A 24,409-nucleotide genomic window follows, 5' to 3' on the forward strand; every position below is an offset into this window, starting at 1 on the left:
ACGCACTGGAGTCGATATAATCGAATTAATCCGTTTGTCCTTGTTTGTCCTCTCTGTGTTTAGCCCCTTGTGGGTAATAAAGAAATAAGGTGGATGAGGGAGCATGTACCCTAAAAGACAAACTTGGCAGTCCATCAAGCTGCTATTATCTCAATATTATTATATGGTCGTCAAACACGGAGGCTTTACTGTTGAGACATCAAAAAGCTGGATCATATCCATCAATTTAAACATCTAGAAAATGTCATATGGAACCAAATTAACAAGAGTGAGCAGTAAGATCCATGACAGCAGAGTCCAAGAAGTATAAAGTTCCAATGGTAATTCGGGTGGAGTGACGGTACCGAAGATCTAAGAAGCTAATAGTGATAAGGGTCGACAAGAGGAAGAAGTTCAATCAGACAGGATAACATTGGGGTGATCAAATGAGACATGTTTTTTTTCTCTCTCTCTCTCTCTCTCTCTCTCTCCATTTTCTTTCTTCACTCCATATGTTTTCTTTCCACGTTCGTTTTTGTAAAAGAGAATAGGTTTGAAACGCCAAAGACTTTCATTTCCCCTGAGCGTCAAATAAACATGCCTTGCTTGTTCCCTCACCTGTATCTGTCTTCAGATTTTTTGTACAATTTTGAACCGTATATCGAACCAACTATGATGAAACACCAGCTATAATATTGGGTTGTCTGGAAAGTTCGTGCCGATTTATAGTAGCTTACCTTTTGACTTATTTTAGAAGATGGTTGAGTCCATAAAATAGGATTTGACTACATCTCCATTTAAAGCACAGTTTAAGCCATCTTTTCGTGGAAGAAGATTTATGTTCCTATAACCTGTGTTAATTTTGTAACCCTTTAAAATGGAAGATAAGAAAGTTCATTTTTGGCACTTGATGCTTTGGGAACCAGACAAAAATTGCTGCAGCTCGGCTAGGATGTGTTACCCCACCCTCCATATTCACCAGATATTGCTCCTTCGGATTTCCACTTATTCAGGTCTCTGCAGAATAGACTTAATGGTAAAAATTTCAATTCCTTGGATGACGTAAAAAGATACCTTGATGAATTCTTTGCCATGAAACCACCTCAATTCTGAGAAGAGGGTATTTTCAAGTTAAAGGAAAGATGGAGATGCATTGTGCAACAAAATGGTTCATATTTAGTTGATTAAAAATGTAATGGCAAGTATTTATTGACCTTTTTCTTTCCTTTAAAAATCGGCATGAACTTTCCGGACAACCCAATAGTTAAGACACATGGTTAAAACGAAAGAGAGATTTCTTTCTCAGTTACTTAATCTTCAGAGAATTAAATAAGAGGAAAATATCACAAGGATGTCCTATCCAACATAACAAAAGCCAGTTAAAAATCAGTCTTTAAAATGACTGGAATTTAGATAAAATGTGGAAAACTGAAGCCCAAAATTGTTCCAACCAGCATCACTCCATCACCAACGGAACTGAAAAACTGGAGTCAAAAGAAGAATGTAATGAATGCAAGATACAATATCCACAGTGATTCCACCATTTTTTCTTTACCATTTTTGTTTCTGCCTATTTTTCACAAGGATTGGCTTTTTCAGTTATCAGTATCATGAACATGGAGGAATCGCTAAATCAAGAGGAAATTGAATGAAATCTTGGGGCATAAGAAACAGCCAATGTTGATTTATGTGTGTGTGTGTTTATCAAATGTGTACACACATACACGAAAGCATTTATATATCAACTCTGATTGTCCCCGATGATGATAATACACACACACACACACACCATATATATATATATATATATATATATATATATATATATATATATATTATATATATATAAATTTTTCTATATATAAATTAATATGTTCAATAAGAAATAATTATTTTCGAAATTTTTTCTCTTATGAGGTTTTTACGCTATCTACCTGACAATTTCTTGTTAAGTTTTCCTTATTAAGTGGTTGTCCTTAATTGCTATATATATATATATATATATATCTATATATATATATATACACACACACACACACATATATATATACATATATATATATATACATACATACACACATATACATACATACATCTCTTTCTCTCTCTCTCTCTCACTATATATATATGTAGAGACATACGTGTATATATGGGAGCAACCTTCAGCTTTTTCCATCTAGTATTCTATGCACTATTATCTACAGCTTCCATTGTTATAAAAATTATTCCACACACACGCACACATAAATCTTCATATTAGCGATGTGAAATCTTAAAGTTGTATAAGACATTTAGTGTTGAAAGAACTCAATACTGTTTGCAGAGTCAAATTTATCACACATACACATAGACACATATGCTATGTAAATATATGTGCATATATATGTATCAATAAATATATGCGCGTGCACACACACATGTATATATAAAGATATACACACACACATATACATATATATATATATACGTATATGTATATATATCATATATATATATATATATATATATACACATTCATACATATTCAGGCAAATATATGTTATACATATATACAAATGCATGTGTAAATATATATATATATATACACACACACACACATAAAAACACACTTCATACACATACATAGATTATATACACACACACACATATACATGTGCTCATGCATACACAAACATGTACAATACACACATACATAAATGAGAGAAAGAGAGAGACAGACAGACAGACAAGTACTCAGAAATTTAAATTGTACATGGTTGCTCCAGCATCCAAGCTATATCACACACACTCACACATGCACACATACACACACACAATCACACACATATAAACATGCACACACACATATACACATGCACACACACACACCCATCCACACACTCTCACACACAGGCAAGTGTGATATTTTGGCTGCTTGACTTTATCAGAAAGGGAATTGTTGCAAACTGCCTCTGTTTCTCAAACCATCTCCTCGCCGCCACGAACCCCCCCCCCACCCACCGGTCCCTGTTCACGCCATCTTCTCCATCATCTCCTACTCATAAATAATAACTCCTATGAGGTGTGTGCTTGGTTTTTTTTTCTCCCCCACCCCCCCCATCCCCACCCCGACTAAATTTCAATATTCTTTATGTATTTCAATCATTACTCATCTGCATACAGCAGGCAGGCAGGCAGGCAGGCATTGTCAAGTATTTGCTCGGCTGTTAAGGATGGCACCATCCAGCCATAAAAACCACCCCCCACATTCCAGTGACATGTGTTCCGCAACACACACACACACACACACACACACACACACATAGACATGCAATCATCGTCGCCATACAATTTGTACTCGAACAGCTGCCACTGTGGTAGTGGCATCGCTTTCTACCTTGTGTCACCTGTACTTTCAACCCAAAGAGGAGCAGTGGTGGGTGGGGCGGAGTGTTTAGGACTCTCTATTTCCTTCACTGAATCCACCAGAAATGGTAGAGAACTCTACTGAGAAGCAGAGCGTGGAACGAGAGTGCTCTAGGTCACCAGTCGGTTTGCTAGAAATAGCAGCTAAATCTACCTCAGAGAACACCCTATTATTCTTAAAAAAAAGGCAGACTCCCCTGGCACCTGTGCTGGTGGCACGTAAAAAGCATCCACTACACTCACAGAGTGGTTGGCGTTAGGAAGGGCATCCAGCTGTAGAAACACTGCCAGATCAGACTGGAGCCTGGTGCAGCCTCCTGGCTTCCCAGACCCCAGTCGAACCATCCAACCCATGCTAGCATGGAAAACAGACGTTAAACGATGATGATGATGATGATGAATAAATTCCCAAGATATGCTATTTCTTTATGTTTTATTTGTTTCAGCTATTGGACTGTGGCCATGCTGGAGCATTTTGTCAAACAAATTGACCTTGTACTTTTTTTTTTTGAAGCCTGATGGTTATTCTTACCAGTCTCTTATACTGAACAATCAAGTTGCAGGGATGTAAACAAACCAATACAGGCTGTTAAACGGCTGGTTGGGGGACAAACACAAACATAAAAATAGACACACACATGATGGTCTTCCACACAGTTTCCACCAACCAAATTCACTCACAAGGTATTGGTTGACCTGGGGCTTATAGTAGAAGACATTTGCCCAAGGTGCCACACAGTGGGACTGAACCTGAAACCACATGGCTAGCAAAGCAAACTTCTTAACCACACAGCTATGTTTGCACACCGGTCTATTATATTGAATCACTATGCAGCAAGGATGTAAACAAACCAACTCAAGTTGTTAAGCAGCTGGTAGGGGACAAACCACAAACATAAAGACACACACACACATGATGGGCTTCCAAAGAGTTTCCACCTAGCAAATCCACAACAAGGCTTTGGTTGACCTGGGGCTATAGTAGAAGACACTTGCCCAAGATACCACACAGTGAAATTGAACCTGAAACCACATGGCTACAAAGCAAGCTTCTTAACCACACAGCCATGTCTGCAACTATATGTCTAAAAAAAAGAGGACTAAGATGGGGAGTGGTCAAGATTGCTACTGAGAGATGTCCAGTGATGGTTGAACAGGGGGTAAATTCTATTTGAGGCAATGACAGACTCTCTAGATCAGTGATTCTTCACTTTTTTTCTGTAGCTCGCCTAGTGCCCCACCCCAGTGACTGGTGGGGAATCAAAACTAAACGAAACTTAACATGGGAGATAATTTATACTCGTTTATTTGGTTCAGTCATTTGACTGTGGCCATGCTGGAGCACCACTTTTAGTCAAACAAACTGACCCCAGAACTTATTCTTTGTAAGTTTAGTACCTATTCTATTGGTCCCTTTTGCTGAACAAAAGTAAGAGGAGAGAAGAGAAAAGAAAAAGAAAAAATAGAAGAGGAGAGAAAAAAAATAAGAGCGAGAAAGAATAGAACCCAGGAAATGAAAGAAGGAGATGGAATTGAAGCTGGTGAGAATTGTATCCATAAGGAAGCGATCCTTCTCAAGCAACCAGCCAAGGACATTATTGTCTGTTACCAAGATTGAATACTGTCAACAAAGGGTTTTGAAATTTGATCCTTACCACTTTCTAAGGTGGTCAACTTTTGGCTAAATTTTATGATATTCTTTTATTCTTTTACCTGTTTCAGTCATTTGACTGCGACCATGCTGGAGCACTGCCTTTAGTTGGGAAAATCGACCCCAGGACTTATTCTTTGTAAGCCTAGTACTTATTTTATCGGTGGTTCTTTTTGCTGAACCGCTTAGTTACAGGGATGTAAACACCCCAGCATCAGTTGTCAAGCAATGTTGAGGGGACAAACACAGACACACAAACATATAAATATATATAAATGATGGGCTTCTTTCAGTTTCCATCTACAAAATCAATTCACAAGGCTTTGGTCACCCAAGGCTATAGTAGAAGACACTTGCCCAAGGTGCCACACAGTGGAATTGAACCCAGAACCATGTGGTTGATAAGCAAGCTACTTACCACACAAACACTCCTAAACCCCCAGCTCACTTAAAAAATTGCCGGCCTTGTGCCAAAATTTGAAACTGGTGGCAAGCTGGCAGAAACTGTTAGCACACCAGGTAAAACGTTTGGCAGCATTTTGTCTGTCTTTTATGTTCTGAGTTCAAATCCTGCTGAGGTCAACATTACCTTTCATCCATTCAGGGTCAATAAAATAAGTACCAGTAGAGCACCAGGTGGGAATTAATGAACTTGCCTCCTCCCCCGAAATTGCTGAACTTGTGCCAAAATTTGAAACCAATTTAAAAATTTTTCCTCAAAAGATGGACTGTATAAACTTTTAATAGTGAAATGATAAAAAAATTAATAACGATAAAAGTTGCTTATTTATTTTATTCATTACAAGATAACGACTTCCTTGATGAGTTCTAGCGAAATTTTCCAGGGTTTTGGAGTCAGAGTCATGAAGTTGGTAAAACTATACTGACTCCAACTTACGACTCACAATATCTTTACTGGGGTCAATCTAATCTACTGGCCCCCTCTCCACAAATTTTGGGCCTTGTGCCTAGAGTAGGGAAGAATATCTTTATTCTTTAATATACACAAGTTATAACATATAGGCCTACTCAAAGTATGCTTTACGAGATATGTAGACCACAATCACTTAATTACATAAAGAGGAGTCAAGGTGCCAATAGTAGAGGAGTCAGAGTCGGAGTTAAAGTTTTTTGTTTTGAGTCCACAGCCCTGAAATTTTCTATATCAGGTCAACAGTGTAAATTCTACAGTTACTCTCTTACTTGTTTCAGTCATTTGACTGCGGCCATACTGGAGCACCGCCTTAAGTCGAGCACATCGACCCCAGGACTTATTCTTTGTAAGCCTAGTACTTATACTATCAGTCTCTTTTGCCGAACCGCTAAGTTACGGGGATGTAAACACACCAGCATCGGTGGTCAAGTGATGTTGTGGGGGACAAACACAGACTTACAAACACACACATACATATATATATACATATACATATATACAACAGGCTTTTTTCAGTTTCTGTCTACCAAATCCACTCACAAGGCTTTGGTCAGCCCAAGGCTATAGTAGAAGACACTTGCCCAAGGTGCCACGCTGTGGGACTGAACCCGAAACCATGTGGTTGGTAAGCAAGCTACATACCACACAGCCACTCCTGCGTCTGTGTGGCTCGACCTGCTCGAAACAGCAGCAAACTACTTATCTCTAATTTCAATTCAATAATCATTACTAGTTTTACTATGTATAATATAATTTCTACTATAGGGAATATTTAGCATTTTAATTACATTATCTCACTACCCCCCCCCCCACCACCACTACCACCACAACCATTCCAAAACCCTTTAGCATTCAGATTATTTTATAAAATATATTTATTCACATTGTTTTGAATTACTTATACATTATCTTTTTGTGTTGAGATTTCGATGATGTGCTTTTTTAGTTTTAGTATGACATTGTAGGGTAGGTGCGAGAGGCTGGATCTGGCCAGTCTGTACATAAAACAGGTAGGATATATGGACTGGATATGGCTGGTTTAACCTTTTAGCATTTAAACTGACCATATCTGGCCCAAATATTATACTTGCTTTATGTTCAAAGTGGCCAGATCCAGACTCTCACACCTATCCTATACTCTCTCTCTCTTTACTCTTTTACTTGTTTCAGTCATGTGACTGTGGTCATGCTGGAGCACCGCCTTTAGTCGAGCAACTTGACACCGGGACTTATTCTTTGTAAGCCCAGTACTTATTCTATTGGTCTCTTTTGCCGAACCGCTAAGTGACGGGGACATCAATACACCAGCATCAGTTGTCAAGCAATGCTAGGGAGACAAACACAGACACACAAACATACACATATATATATACATATATACGACGGGCTTCTTTCAGTTTCTGTCTACCAAATCCACTCACAAGGCTTTGGTCAGCCCGAGGCTATAGTAGAAGACACTTGCCCAAGGTGCCACGCAGTGGGACTGAACCCGGAACCATGTGGTTGGTAAGCAAGCTACTTACCACACAGCCACTCCTGCCCCTATAATGTTGTTCTATAATAAAAAACAATTACACCATTGAAATCTTAAAGCCACGAGATAATACATGATGAATTCAAAACAATGTAAATAAACAAGCATTACCTTTGACAGAGAAATCTGAATGCTGAAGGGTTAAATGCCCCCTTCTACAAGCCAGCGCCTCCCTTGGGAATGGTACCAGCTATGTTGAGAGCTTCTGTTGTAGATGATTGCTTGGCTTGCCAAATCACCCACGCTTCACACCTGCTGTCTTAATAGTGAAGAATGCATAGGCGAATGTAGACCTAGGCATGCTAAGTGTTTTAAAAAAAGTAAAAGCTGGAGAGGGAAAAAAAAATGATAGAAATATCTAGATTGGAATGTTGTTGATCAATAGGCCAGCTTGATATCCAGGATAATATAAGAGATATATATACAACAACAGCTTGTACTATTGTTGCCAAGAATGTGGAATGGAATATAGGATACAACAAAGTGATAGAAGGAACTGAAGCCATCTGAATGGAAATTTCATTCTGTGGTTTTTATCAAAATCAACTCAATTATTTAGAAAATGAAAATTCTTCCCCATCTGAGATATGGATTATTGAGAAAATACAGGAAAATACAACAACTGCCGATTATATTTTCAGATGTTGTTTAGCTCCAAGTTATCTCTGATTGAAAAGACCATACTCAAAGACTTTCCAAGCATGACCATCCAACTTTTTTTCTGTAAGTCATATTATGATTTAGGCTACATTATCCAATGTGTTTTTTTATAGAGAGTAAAGCAGCATGGCTGCTATTTCTGGCAGAACGAGTGACCACAAATAGACTTCCTATCAGATTGAACAGACCATACTCAAAGACTTTCCAAGCATGACCATCCAACTTTTTTTCTGTAAGTCATATTATGATTTAGGCTACATTATCCAATGTGTTTTTTTTTATGGAGAGTAAAGCAGCATGAGAGAGACATGGCTGCTATTTCTGGCAGAACAAGTGACCACAAATAGACTTCCGATGTATGTGATAATGTAACAGCTGCTGATTGTAATTTAGAGTATTGATGTTGCTTTGGTTTAACTCCAAACTGTCTCTGATTGAACAATCAATATTCAAGTATTTTCTGGCCATGACCATCCAACCGCTTGTAGTCGTGTTATAATTTAGACGACATTACGCAATGCATTCTTTACAAAGACAAGAAGGTAGCATTTGAGAGAATCTGGCTGCTATTTCTAGCAAAACGAGTGACCACATATAGGCTCCTTTTTGGGGGAATGTTAAGATTTTGCATCAGGGAACAATGTAGCAAAGTCCTTTTCAATGACGACAGTAAGGTAGCATTTGAGAGAGAGTTAGCTGTTATTTCTAGCAGAACGAGTGACCACATATAGGCTCCTTTTTGGTGGATGCTAAGATTTTGCATCAATGTAGCAAAGTCCTTTTCAATGGTAGTAAGGTAGCATTTGAGAGAGATTTGACGGCTATTTCTAGCAGAACAAGTGACCACATATAGGCTCCTTTTTGGGGGATGTTAAGATTTTGCATCAGGGAACAATGTAGCAAAGTCCTTTACAATGACAGTAAGGTAGCATTTGAGAGAGATCTGGCTGCTATTTCTAGCAAGACAGGTGACCACATATAGGCTTCTTGTTGAGTTGTTTAGGTTTTGCATCATGGAATTACAAGTTATTTATTTGTAATCCATACAAAAGAACAACTCATTCTGATCTCATTAAAAATAGAATTGAAATAAAATTCGATCTACACCTGTTTCCAATCAATCGGTGTTGGTATCAATGACCTTTTCTCGAACGTGGATGCCGTGAAACAATAGCATAGTGGCCATCCAGCCAAGAGGTCAGTGATTTCTATCCTTCCAACAGCAACATAATTTGGTCCATAGTCAAGAAGCGTCAAATGGCTCAGTGCACCTAACACAAAATATCCTTAAGTGATATAGTTCTATATTTAAGAGACGAGTAATATACATTACTAGCATTATCGCCCGGCGTTGCTCGGGTTTGTTTCGACCCTTTAGAATTGGAATTTTTGAAAAGTAAAAATTTTGCTTTATGTAGCTTGTTATTCTCTTTAAGTGAACATTTTCCTGGTTGAAATACACCGAAAAATGGCATCACAGCAGTAAAAAAATAGTAAAAAAAATAGGGATTTTCATAGAAAAAAAAGCACCTTTTTGATGTAAATAATTTTTGGTGTAAATAATTTTTAGTGCTAACATGGTCCGATTTGAATTTTTTCTTCTACGGAATGAAGAGCAAACCTTCTTCTATCATACTCTCAATTTTGGTCAACTTGTGCCGCAGGGTCTCGGAGGAGATAGTGTTAGTTAAAGGCTACCAAACCTGCGAACCTGCCATAATTTCAGCTTTATATATATATATTTACATTTGACGGGCATATGGCGTAGTGGTTAAAAGCATGGGCTACTAACCCCAAGATTCCGAGTTCGATTCCAAGCAATGACCTGAATAATGATGATAATAATGATAACATTGAAAAATACCTTAGGAATGAGAACCCAGGTTCGAAATTTCTCCAAGACACCTGATGAAGGCTGGAGGGTATATCAGCCGAAATATTGTGTTAACAACAAAAAAGATGAGGACAAACATCCGTCAAATGTAAATACTGTATCCTTAAGTGATGTTTTATTAAACTGGCATCGAGTGTAACAGTTTGGAGAGATATGGATTCTAGGAATGATATGTCTTCAATGATGCCATTAAGAGCCTATGGGTTATGCGATTTGTCGAACTTGGCTTTTGTTGTATCACGGGAGGGTCATTCTGCCAATAACGAACACACACACTGATTTCATTTCACTTGTTTTATAATTAGCACAAGGCCAGCAATTTTGGAGGAAGGGGCAAATCAATTGCATCAACCCCAGTATTCAACTAGTACCTATTTCATTGACCCTGAAAGGCAAAGTCGATCCCGGCGGAATTTGAACTTGGAACATGCTAACAATTCTGCCAGCTTGCCACCTCACCGACTGGAAATATTACATTTAAAACTAAGGCAGCAAACCGACAGAATTGGTACTGCAGTAGACAAAATTCTTAGCAGCATTTCTTTTGCCCTTACATCGTGAGTTCAAATGCCACCATGGTCGACACTGTCTTTCATCTTTTCGGCTTCTATAAAATAAGTGTTAGTTGAGCACTGGGGTTAATCTAATTGATTTAGCTCCTTCCTCCGAATTCCTGACCTTGTGCCAAAATTTGAAATCAATTTTACATTGAAAACTATTTTGTTATTTGGTGAAAAGTACCGCAGACTTTTCAATTTCTTTCATGTTTATAAACTTCATAGTATAATAGCCACAGAATCAAAACATTTATCCGCTTAAACTACTTGTCGCAAATATTTCTTCCAAACACCAAAGTTCCTTCTAGCCATATCAAATTCTATACAAAAACAATAACAAGATGACATGGACGAGATATAAATTCAGTGCTTACCAAGAAATGAAATTTGTCATTCTAAAGCTATTTGCATATTGGCTAATATTGTGTTGGGGTGAAACACTTTTTATTGGTACTAGTAATTCTAAAAACCTAAACACTGGCCAAGCATTAAAAATATGACCATTACAAATGATATTGATACAGAACTGGAACTAAAGAAAAGGAAGAGTATTAAAAGTATGTTTTATGTCTTCAGGGGCTGTTTAAAACTTGTGTTTTGCTCAGTTTTCAGAGCATAAAAATTAACCTTTCCTTTATCATATTTTTATTGACATACAGTGCTTCACTCTTTTACTGTTTTATTTGTTTCAGTCATCTGGCTGTGGCCATGCTGGAGCACCGCCTTTAGTTGAACAAATCGACTCCAGGATTTATTCTTTGTAAGCCTAGTATTTATTCTATTGGTCTCTTTTTCTGAACCGCTAAGTTATGGGGACATAAACACACTAGCAGCAGTAGTCAAGTGATGTTGGGGGGACAAACACAGACACACAAACATATACATACATATATATATATATATATATATATATATATATAATGTGCATATATACAATGGGCTTCTTTCAGTTTCCATCTACCAAATCCACTCACAAGGCTTTGGTCGGCCCAAGGCTATAGTACAAGACACTTGCCCAAGGTGCCACGCAGTGAGACTGAACCCGGAACCATGTGGTTCGTAAGCAAGCTACTTACCACACAGCCACTCCTATGCCTGGAAAATAAAGTTTTACCTTTTGCTTGTTTCAGTCATTGGATTGCAGCCATGCTGGGGCACTGCCCTGAAGAATTTTAGTTGAATGAATCAAACCCAGTGTTTATCATTTCTTTGGTAAAGCCTGATGCTTATTCTATCGGTCTCTTTTGCTGAACTGTTAAATTACAGGGATGTAAACACACCAACACCGGTTGCCAAGCAATGTGGGTGAGGGACAAGACATACACAAAGGGTGAGCGTGGACACACACACATTGGACTTCTTTCAGTTCCAGTCAACAGAATCCACTCACAAGGTGTTGGTCAGCCTGGTGCTATAGTATAAGGTACTTACCAAAGTACTTATTTTATTGAATGTGAAAGGAAGAAAGGCAAAGTTAACCAAGGTGGTATTTGAACTCAGATTGTAAAGGCAGAGGAAATGCTGCTAAGTATTTTGTCCGGCATTGTAACAGTTCAGCCAGCTTGCTGCCTTAGTTTTAAATGTAATATTTCCAATCAATATTTCTGCTGAGCTGGCAGAATTGTTAGCACGCCGGGCAAAACGCTTAGCGGCATTTTATCTGTCTGTATGTTTTGGGTTCAAATTCCGCCGAGGTTGACTTTGCCTTTCATCCTTTTGGGGAGTCAATAAATTAAGTACCAGTTGAACACTAGGGTCAATGTAATCGACTAACACCCCCTCCTCCAAAATTCTTGGCCTTGTGCCAAAATTTGAAACCCACATTTCCAGTCAATATGGTGGCGAGCTGGCGGAATCGTTAGCATGCCAGGCAAAATGCTTAGCAGTATTTCATACGTCTTCATGTTCTGAGTTCAAGTTCTGCTGGGGTCGGCTTCAGTCCCACTTGTCCATGGCAGTGGGACTGAACCCAGAACTATGTCGTTGGGAAACAAACTTCTTAATCTCACAGCCATACCTGCACCTATAATCCCAGATAAACTAATATCTGTTATTTCCATTCAAAAGAACAGCATGTGGAATTAATAAGTGCACAGTCCAAGGCCACAACAAAATATCTGCAGTGGACTTGAACCGAAAACCTTTGAGAAATCAGCTACTCTATGCATGGAATCAGAAACTCACCAAACAATAGAGAAACAGGCATCTCTGACAATGATAATGGAAGCGAGAAGCTTAAGAATTATTTCAAATGCGAAGCCTTATGGATACGACCAGAGGCAGCAAAACTTCCCAGCAAACAGGGAGTGGATATGGTATGGATGGTGGTTGGGACACCTGCAGTGGTTGATTCAGGGAGGACATGAGGAAAATAGCAGTGGCAGTAGTTAGGCATTAAGGAGGGGAAATTTATAGAAGTAGTTTGAATTGAGAAAGCAACGTAGAAACAGAGAAACAGTTCCTGTTTCTTTTCAATAAAATTATAAATTATATCATAATTCTAGTGGGAAATTATTTGTTTTAATCAATATATTAATCAATAGTAAACTAATGGTAAACCATTTTTCTAGTCTTTTGTAAAGACAGCATACTCCATATTACTGATAGTGGAATGACATTTATATTCAATATGCCAGTGAATACAATGAAAGATTTACTGTTCTGTTGTGATTATGGAAAAACAACACACAACATAAAGAACACCATTATATTTTTCGAGTTAATTTCAAAAGAGTAACAAAGAGAGCGAAAGCTTTGCAGAAATCAAATTTAACAGACACTAAGTGTTAAGTCATATCTGGAGAACGCATTTTATTGATAATATTGTACTTTCAACTGACATAAAGGGTTGACAAGCAACAACAATAAGCTTCCCCCCCCCCGCCACCATCGTCACCGACACACACAAGATACATTGGAGATTTCGCTCTCTTTGTTAGTGAGTAGTTGTGCTGTTCTTGTCGTTGTTGATGTTGTTGTTGTTATTATTGCTGTTGTTGTTATTGTCTTCATCACTGATGCAGCAGCATTTATTTTCTGCAGTGTGAACTTCCACTGCTGTAAAACTTGCTTGCATTCTGGAAAAGAGGCAGCGTCAGAGCTGATCTCAGATCGATTGACAGTCGGGTTGAATAGCTTTCCTTCACCAGATTGATAGATGAGGTCAGAGGTGTCACAGCTCAATAATATAGTTAATAACAAGCAGTTGGGCCCATTCTGCTTTTGTTATTGTAATGGCACAGCAACGACAAAACAGACGGATATGCTGGGTTTATAATTACTAAAGCTGTATGTAGAATGGCAGTGGCATTATCGAATTGTATACTGAGAATGCTGAAAGGCAGCGGACCTAACAGATTTACCATTCAAAAGAGAACAGCAAGACTCGGTTGAAGCAAAGAGACAAGTGAAAGCAACACAAACAAAAACAAGAAGCATAATCTCTTTTCTCTCTGAATTGTGTTTGCGTGTGTACGTGTATGTGTATGCCTATAGTTCTATATGTATACGTGTATGCTGTTCGTGTGTGCGAACATGTGCATGTATATTGTATGTATGTGTGCATGAATGCATACTGTATCTCTATGTATGCACGTAAGCTGTTCTTGTATATGAACATATACAGGCATACTTGCGCTTGTATTGCATGTATATATATGTGTGTATATGTGTCTATGTGTTGTCTTTGTGTATGGCTGTATTGTGTGTCTATGTGTTGTCTTTGTGTATGGCTGTATTGTGTGTCTATGTGTTGTCTTTGTGTATGGCTGTATTGTGTGTCTATGTGTATGGCCATCATTGTGTTGTGTGTGTCCATGTATTTTAGCTGCAATATAAATACAAATGAAAAATTAAAAACTGGTATAATTACAGACAAAAGTTGCTTGTGTTCTGATCTTACGGAGAGAGAAAGTAATGTTCAAAATGTTTGATTGAGTTTCAAAAGAGAGGTGTTTGTAGGAGGTTTTTATTGGAAATCCTGTTACTTGCTCTTCTTTTTTCTTTCTCTTCTTTCTTTCTTTTTATTATTATTATTATTATTATTATTATTATATTCAATACACAAAAGATTCAGTGTTGTCCATTTTAAAATATAATTGCTAGGTGACGATTTACTAGATTTCAAGTATAACAGCTTATCATGTGGTTTATTGGAAGAAAACTGTATAACGTGCTGTCATACCATGATTCGACGTCAGGAAGAAACTAAATGGGGAAATACAAAATCAAACGAGTAAGGTGAGGACGGGGAGGGAGCCGAGGGAGGTGAGTATAACATTATATATACCACATCGATATTAGGAAAGAATGGTATGACTGATCATACGTTTGTGTTCCAAGAGACCAGAATCAAGTCGACATTTACAAGACAGACCATTATTTTAAAACATCAGAATATCTGTGGATACGCAAACAACATTCAACATTATTATTATTGCATAGGAAATCAGTGCTGGCAAAAATCAATATACCGAAACAAGATTTCTTTTCTTTACATCAGAGCCAGCCTATACAAGTGAACTAGCTTCACCAGATAGGGGGGGGGAGATTTGTGTGGAATATTGGATGTACGAATAATGCCGTTGGCTGTCACATAGGGAGATCAAACTCTACTCTTGGCATCTAGATCAGAGAAGCTGTGAGAATAGCCGATGTTCTCACATAGCTGTGGGTCGTCGGAGAAACAGGATAAGAGGCTGGACACACTTAGCAAAAAAAAAAAAAATGGAATCCAAGCTTAACACCCGAATTTTAAAAGCAGTCTTAAACGTATCTCGGAGAACTCATCCCACCAAGAAACAGCTGTATGGAGATCTTCTACCTGTTTCCACTGTAGCAAGTAGCCGTTTTTAAATAAGTGCCCTGGCATCTAGATCAGAGAAGCTGTGAGAATAGCCGATATTCTCACGTAGCTGTGGGTCGTCGGAGAAACGGGATAACAGGCTGGACACACTTAGCAAAAAAAAAAAAAAGAAAGAAAAACTGGAATCCAAGCTTAACACCCGAATTTTAAAAGCAGTCTTAAACATATCTTGGAGAACTCATCCCACCAAGAAACAGCTGTATGGAGATCTTCTGCCTGTTTCCACTGTAGCAAGTAGCTGTTTTTAAATAAGTGCCCTGGCATCTAGATCAGAGAAGCTGTGAGAATAGCCGATATTCTCACGTAGCTGTGGGTCGTCAGAGAAACAGGATAACAGGTTGGACACACTTAGCAAAAAAAAACCCAAAAAAACTGGAATCCAAGCTTAACACCCGAATTTTAAAAGCAGTCTTAAACATATCTTGGAGAACTCATCCCACCAAGAAACAGCTGTAGGGAGATCTTCTACCTGTTTCCACTGTAGCAAGTAGCTATTTTTGAATAAGTGCGCCAATTTGTGGTAGCTGGCAATATGACATAATGTCGTATTGCCAAAGAAATTTGATTGTCGTTTTTCCATTGGTTAATATAACTGCTCATATAGGAATTCTAAGAGTTACTTAAAGAATATTTGTATGTAATTTTGATTCTTTAAAGTCAAGTTTAGCAGTTATAAAAACCCAGAATTTTGGGAAAAACTTCAGTGTTTGTTAGATGTAACTAAACTCCACGACACTCACTCCTTTGAGACATTGATGATTTTTCATGCCATGTCCAAGGAAAATCCAACACCACTATCATAAGGGAAAGGTGCTTCTGCTATGCCGGACATTGCTGGTAAGTTAAACAAGAGGTGGCAAGTGACTGACTCTAGGGATACCAAAGCATGGCTGTACTCGAGCAGATCGTCCAAACACAGCATATGTAGATCAACTCCCTCCCCAAAGACCTCCCTCAATGCGGGACTTAGATGAAAAACATGAATGAGTTAAAAATGACCAAGCAAGCTCGGCCAAATGATGATAATGATTCAGAGAAATGTCAACATTTGAGCAAATAGTTGAACAAATCGACCCTTTGTAAGCCTAGTTCTTATTCTATCAGTCTCTTAAACTGAACCGCTAAGTTATGGGGATGTAGACACACCAATATCAGTTGTCAAGCGATGGTAGGGGGACAAACACAGACACATAAATACATACATATATATATACATTGGGCTTCTTTCCGTTTCCATCTACCAAATTCACTCACAAGGCTTTGGTCAGCCCAAGGCTATAGTAGAAGACACTTGCCCATGGTGCCATGCAGTGGGATTGAACCCGGAACCATGTGGTTAGTAAGCAAGTTACTCACCACACAGCCACTCCTGTGCTTATTTGTTTGCAAAATAAATACAAGATTTTAAAAAATTGTCAACTTTTATCATATTCATTATATATATATATATTATTTCTGGTATAAATTGATATTACTAAGAAATATCACCAGTCCTTGGTACATTGGGGGGGGGGGACTGCCGGTTCGCCACATCAGACTATTTGAGAAGCACTGACCAAGCACAATAGCAGTGGCCAGTGGTCAAGAAAAACTACATTGAGAAACAATATTAGAGATGATGAGAAAGTGTCCACAGATCTCCTCTTTGGTTTTATGCTTCACAATATGAGATGTTTGGAACTTTCACAGCTGTCCACATTGGGCAACGAGACTTCTGGAGATGTTAACAGAAACAGAATGATTCCCCATTCAAGGAGAGATATATCTCTCATCTGCTTAATAACATGAAACGAAAGTTAAACCCAACCCTTAGAGGGTCTAGAGAGGTTTTGAGGAAAGACACACACACACACATTATATATATATATATATATATATATATATATATATATATCATAGTTGTGAAATTCTTAGGTTCGCAATGTCAGACTAAAAAAGACTAACATTGATGGTGGTGTTTGTTTGTTGAGCGAAGCGGTCTTCGTCCCAGAGCTCGCATGATCGCGCCTCTGTAGTGGGAGAAGTCCGAAACGTGATCCTTTGCTATTCGTAAGAGCTGCAGAAGAGAAAGCAGGTCAACCCCCAACACTGAGAGCATCGACGGATGGATGAATGCGCATCCATGCTCAGTGGTTGCGTAGGAAGTCGGGGATAAGAAATAGGAAGAAAGAGTGAGAGAAAGAGTACAACAGGGGTCGCCACCAACCCCTGTCGGAGCTTCGTGGAGCTTTAGGTATTTTCGCTCAATAAACACACACAACGCCCGGTCTGGGAATCGAAACCGCGATCCTCCGACCGCGAGTCCGCTGCCCTAACCACTGGGCCATTGCGCCTCCTTCATGGTGGTGTTGGGAGAGACTTAAAATAGTTTTCATTCAGACAGAGCAAGCTATGTCTTGTTATAATAAACTTAGAGAAGAGGGTAAATATAGGCGATCGGTTGCCACTTGCCAAGTCAGCAAAAAGCTTTCGTTCTTTTAAGGGAAAATATGTGAGACTAAGGAAAGTGTTAGTCGTTTGTTAGTCAGGTGAAATGGTAAGAAGAAAACGAGAAAGCATAACTGGTTGCGAAGTTTTATTTGCTAGGACTTTGGTTTTCTATTCAAGCGATTAAGAAAAGAAAATTAAAACTGATAAAAGGTGTAGTTTGATAATAGAACTGAAAGGAGACTTAAAGATAGTTGAAACATGAAAGAAATTTCAGGAAGTAAAAACGAGAGAAAAGAGAGAGATGTAAAGCAAATCTTATTAAGGGAAATTCAGAAAATGAATTATCTATTGTCACTAATTATGACCAATGACAGCAACAACAAAAACGAACAAGGAAAACAATGACCTTCGTTAGCTTCATCAAAAGATAAACAGTATCAAGTTAGTTTGGTTACTTCCTGTAAAGTGGGGGGACTGTTTTGGGCAGCTTAATCAGATATTGTTACCAGTAACCTACTTTAAGCAAACCAAATAGTTTATAGCCACGGCCCAAGCTAGAGAAACTCTCTTATAAGTTGCATAGTGGCAGTTTGTGTACTAGATGTGTAGGAAAGAAAGAAAGAGAATAAGAAGAAGCAACGCCCATCAACACTAGACAAGCACTAGATTCTCTCTCTCTTTCTTTCTTTCTTTCTCTCTCTCTCTTTCTTTCTTTCTTTCTCTCTCTTTCTTTCTTTCTCTGCCACTTAAAATGTTAAAATGAATAAACAACGAATACTTCTCATAACTAATGATCTGTTGTAAACAACTGTATAAAGTAGAGATCCAACTTTTTTTATTTTTTTATCGTTTCACTTACCCGTCCCTACCCTGAAGACAATCGGGCCCCGGCTGGCCGGCCCGACTCCCCCCACCCCCACCCACCCCACCTGCAAAAACCCCCCGATACATGAATAAATAAATGAAATAAATAAATAGATAGATAGATAGATAAATCGCCATAGAAATAGCATCAAAAATTTACAACGATCACTTCTTAAATATCACACAAAACATATTTTGTTAGTAGTAATAGTTACTAAGACATCTTTAAAATCAAAAAGTTACATTCACAAAACAAGCAAGCACACACATTAATATATACATACATATATATATATAATATATATATAATATAAATATATATATATCATATATAAATATATATAAATATAAACATATATATATATAAATATATATATATAGCCCCGGGCCGACCAATGCCTTGTGAGTGGATTTGGTAGACGGAAACTAAAAAGAAGCCCGTCGTATATATGTATATATATATATATATATGTGTGTGTGTGTGTGTCTGTGTTTGTCCCCCTAGCATTGCTTGGCAACAGATGCTGGTGTGTTTATGTCCCCGTTACTTAGCGGTTCGGCAAAAGATCCGATACGGGGCTTACAAAAGAATAAGTCCCGGGGTCGAGTTGCTCGATTAAAGGCGGTGCTCCAGCATGGCCGCAGTCAAAATGACTGAAACGAGTAAAAGAGAGATAAAAGATATATATATATATATATATATAGTATAATACTAATCAATGAAAAGGAGCAGTAGGGAAATGATTCGAAGTGGTAATAATAGTCGTTATGGTGGTGTTGTGGTAATAATAAGCAGAGCAAGAAGAAAGAGAAAGCGTTTTCGCATGCTTCTAAATAAACACTATAAATTAGATTTGGAGAAAAATATTAGTGACTCAGGCTGAAATGACATCACAATAAATGGATTACCTTACTGTGTATAGCGCCAGTATTCCGCAGAACTACGAAAAAATACACTGACGCTGTTTGCAAGGCTTTAATACACACATCAGCTAAGCCGTACACCGGCAGGTCAAACCATGTAATGATAGAGATAGCAAGATAGATAATAGATAGCTAGATAGATTGATAGGTAGATAGATAGATAGATATAGTGTGTAGATAGAGACATAGGTGCGAGGCAGGTAATTGAGTTGTCGGTTGGAGATATATAGGAGAGGCAAATATAACGCTCACAAACAATATATATATATGTATGTATGTATGTAATATATACACACATACAGGCACGTACACAGATAATAATATGTAGGTGAGGCAAGTCTATTGTGAGCGTTGAATATGCGAATGAGACAGAGAGGTGATTCATACTGGAATGACAGCAATTATGAAGAATCAACTAACTCCGCACACAAAACTATAAATGATTTTGTATTCACTCAGTCACTACGAGAAAAGAAAGAGAGAGGGATCAGCCGAGTATGGTCACCGAAGAAGATTCCGAAGCGGGGAAGAAGGAGGGGAAAAAAAAAAGACGAGGGAAAAATGTATGATTTAAAGTTGGTTTTGATTACGAGTTTTCCCTACGTTTTGTCAAAAACATCAAACACACTTTCTTCTGTAGAAAACGAGAGGCAAGGGTATTTGAAACTATCTTTGTCAACAGATTATAACAAACGGGCTTTAGAAATTGGTTGCGAAGACTGGAAGTAAACGAAGATAAGGTTTAAAGCGAAGCTGCACTGCAAGTCTCTCAACGTCGGTGCTTGTTTCGGAAAAACAACCCATGCGTGTCAAACAAGTTCAAGATCTGTGGATCAGAATCGGTACGGCATCAAATAAAATGCTTGTGTAGTTTTTGGCTTAAACCCCCTTTTGCAGTTTGCGTTCAAAAATTTGTTAGCTCAACTTCACCTTTCATTCTTCCATGGTTGATAAAATCCAGTCAAGTACCGGAGTCAGTGGAATTCACTGTCAGTCTTCTCCAGTGCTTATGTTAGAAATCGTCATCATCATCAGTAGTAGCAGTAGTAGTAGTAGTAGTAGTAAGTGGTTGAGAGCTGGCAGAAACCTTAGCACATTGGAAAACAAATGCTTAATGGCGTTTAATTTGTCTTTAAGTTCTGAGTTCAAATTCCACTGAGGTTGACTTTGGCTTTTTTCTTTCTTTCTTTTTTTTTTGTACCAGTTGAGTGGTGGGACCAATGAAATAAGTACCAGTGGAGCACTGGGGTCAATGTTATTGACTAATCCCCTCCACCAAAATTTCAGGCCTTGTGCCTATAGTAGAAAGGATTATTATTATTATTATTATTATTATTATTATTATTATTATTATTATTATTATTATTGAGCTGGCAGAACTGTTAGCATGCTGAGCAAAGTACTCGGCAGTATTTCATCTGTCTTTATGTTTTGAGTTCAAATTCCACCATAGTCGACTTTGCCTTCCATCCTTCCGGGGTCGATAAAATAAGTTCCAGTGGAGAACTGAAATTGCTGGCCTTATACCAAAATTTGAAACCACTGTCGTCGTCGTCGTCGTCGTCGTCGTCGTCGTCATCGTCGTCATCATCATCATCATCATCATCATCATCATTATTATTATTATTATTAAGGTGGCAAGCTGGCAGAATTGTTAGCATGCTGGACGAAATACTTAGCGGTATTTTGTATGTCTTCACATTCTGAGTTCAAATGCCACCAGGGTCGACTTTGCCTTTCATTATTATTATTATTATATGTTTGACTTTTGCTTTGTATTTGTACAAGTTGGCTCCGAGTTTCACCCAGAGACCTCAAGAGACAACAGGTTGGAAGTTCATGTTGGTGTTATGCCTAGGGTGTCATATATTTGGTTTTTGCAAATATCATAATAATAATAATAATAATAATAATAATAATAATTATTATTATTATTATTATTATTATTATTATTATTATTATGATTTCATTGCTATGAATATACTGAGTCCTTTAGACACTTTTAAGCATAAGATGTAAAAATAATACAGATAAGTTTTGAGATGAATTGAGAAATGTGTTTATAAATGAGATGAATTTTGTTACACTCGAGCAAAACTTTATTTGTGAACTGATGATTGCTTTCAATATGGATTAACTGTAAACATTTAGCTTTCTTTTTTTACATTTTTCTTCTTTTTTCCCCCATTTTCTGGCATCGTCGGTTATAGGTTTCCAATGAGACAATCACTGGGTCATTGCATTTCCAATAGCAAATGTGGTGAAGGTTGAGGGAGTAGCTGTGGAATTTGAGTGAAATACCTCAAAATATTTCTTTGCTTGTCTGTTTTTAATTCATCATCATCATCACTTAACATCCATCTTCCATACTGGCTTATATATATATATACACACCCCCGTTTTGTGTCCGTTGCCAGCCTCGCCTGGCCCTCGTGCCGGTGGCACATAAAAAGCACCATCCGTTCGTGGCCGTTTGCCAGCTCTGTCTGGCACCAGTGCGGGTGGCACGTAAAAAGCACCCACTACACTCACGGAGTGGTTGGCGTTAGGAAGGGCATCCAGCCGTAGAAACACTGCCAGATTTGACTGGGCCTGATGAAGCCTTCTGGCTTCACAGACCCCAGTAGAACCGTCCAACCCATGCTAGCATGGAAAACGGACGCTAAACGATGATGATGATGATGATGATACACACACATACACTCTCTTTTACTCTTTTACTTGTTTCAGTCATTTGACTGCACCCATGCTGGAGCACCGCCTTTAGACCAGCAAATCGACCCTAAGACTTATTTTTTGTAAGCCTAGTACTTATTCTATCAGTCTCTTTTGCTGAACCGCTAAGTTACGGGGACGTAAACACACCAGCATTGGTTGTCAAGCAATGTCAGGGGGGGGGACAAACACAGACACACAAACATATACACACACATACATATATATACATATATACGACGGGTTTCTTTCAGTTTCCATCTACCAAATCCACTCACACGGCTTTGGTTGGCCTGGGGCTATTGTAGAAGACACTTGCCCACACACATATACATACACTATGACCACCACCCCAACTCCTGCCAACTCAAAATTGCTGGCCTTGTGCCAAAATTTGAAATTAATATTTATAATGATGATGATGATGATGATGATGTGGGTGATGATGGCTGCTGCCACCACCACTACAACTGCTGCTGCCACTGCCATTTTGACAATAGCATTATCCTTGCATATTTTTGCCATATCAATGAACTTGTATATTAAAATCTAAGCATGAGCAAGATATTAACAGAATGAAAAGAATCTAGTTCAAACAGAAGGATATTTAAAGAAATTTAGGTACACGCAGGGTTCGGGCTGCTACCAGCTACATACAGACAAAAGATGAAGAGATGCCATTTGGAGGCATTTGGACAGAAATGGTAAATTGGATGATTGAACGGTATTAACTTTTACTTGCTTTTCCTTTTGGCATATTTTAAGCATTTCTTTCATTGTAGTTCTTCAGAAATAAGGGCGACAGCATCCAAAGCCCTCCTAACAAGCTCCTTTGGAATAGAAATATATAAGCAGAGATGTGGAAGAGGAAGACACTGTGTAGCGGTCGAAATGTCATTATAAATGAGCAGTTAAAATTTTAACAAAGACTGGGAAGGCTCTGATAGTGCAAGCACGAAGAAGGAAATAGCTTTGAACATTATGTTCAATTATAATATCTATCAATTTGGTTTGTTTAAGTCTGCACACTGACACATTTTCATAGATGAAGCAGGTGTTTTACAGCTGGATTCTTCTCTTAATCATTGTGAACCAACTTTGTTGTAACTAAGAAGTCTGTAGCAGCTTGTATATTTGCTTAACAGCTCGATAAATTTATGAACACACTTTAGATAAATAGCTTATTAGTTTAACCACTTTACTACGGAAAGTAGAATTCACATGTTTCACATCTACTCCTCTCTGTTTTCTTTCATTTGTTACTCTGGAATGGAAAAATGGTGCCCATATTCTTTTCGAACAGTCTCAGACCTAGCAGGGAGTTTTCGATAATTGATTGGAGTTGATTTTGCGGACTAGCGTACAGAAAGGAAAACGAGTTTAAATGGAACTAGCAGTATCACCCAGCATTGCTCGGGTTTGTTTCGACCCTTTAGAATTGGAATTTTTGAAAAGTAAAAATTTTGCATTATGTAGCTTGTTATTCTCTTTAAGTGAACATTTTTCTGGTTCATTTAAAAATGGCAACACAGCAGTCAAAGAATCGTAAAAAATAGGGATTTTCATAGAAAAAAAAAAACCTTTTTAATGTAAATAATTTTTGGTCTTAACATGGTCCGATTTGAATTTTATCTTCTATGGAATGAAGAGCAAGCCTTCTTCTATCATACTCTCAATTTTGGTCAACTTGTGCCATAGGGTCTCGGAGGAGATAGTGTTAGTTGAAAGCTACCAAACCTGCCATACACAGACAACTTCAGCTTTATATATATAGATTGGCAAAGATTCACCATGTCACAGAGAGAAGAAGCTATTTTAGAAATGGTACAAGAGAGAGCCAAAGTGCAATCAATGGATACTGTTTGAAAAGTGTAAATAAATGTAGATTTAGCAGTAAATGAATAAACTTTACTTGAACATTATCTTAAATTATTTCTATAGATGTGTCAGCATCAGTTTTATATTCTTCTTTTATGGCATGGGTTGGACAGTTTAAAA

At 38.0% G+C, this 24,409-nt stretch overlaps 1 protein-coding gene across 14 annotated transcripts in view; it reads right to left on the reverse strand.

Annotated features, from left to right (window-relative positions):
- Positions 1-24,409, reverse strand: part of LOC115213797 (B-cell CLL/lymphoma 9 protein) — a 765,484-nt gene that overhangs the window by 411,765 nt on the left and 329,310 nt on the right. The window contains exon 1 of one of the 14 annotated variants that reach the window (XM_036504561.1): positions 19,682-19,813. The exons of 12 other annotated variants lie outside the window; for them this stretch is intronic. The gene's annotated coding sequence lies outside the window, so the exon portion shown is untranslated. Of the gene's footprint in view, positions 1-19,681; positions 19,814-24,409 lie in introns of those variants that run through there. One more of the 14 variants, XM_036504563.1, reaches the window with a different exon arrangement.

The sequence above is a fragment of the Octopus sinensis genome, linkage group LG7 (genome assembly GCF_006345805.1).
Source record: "Octopus sinensis linkage group LG7, ASM634580v1, whole genome shotgun sequence".
Classification (NCBI taxonomy): domain Eukaryota; kingdom Metazoa; phylum Mollusca; class Cephalopoda; order Octopoda; family Octopodidae; genus Octopus; species Octopus sinensis.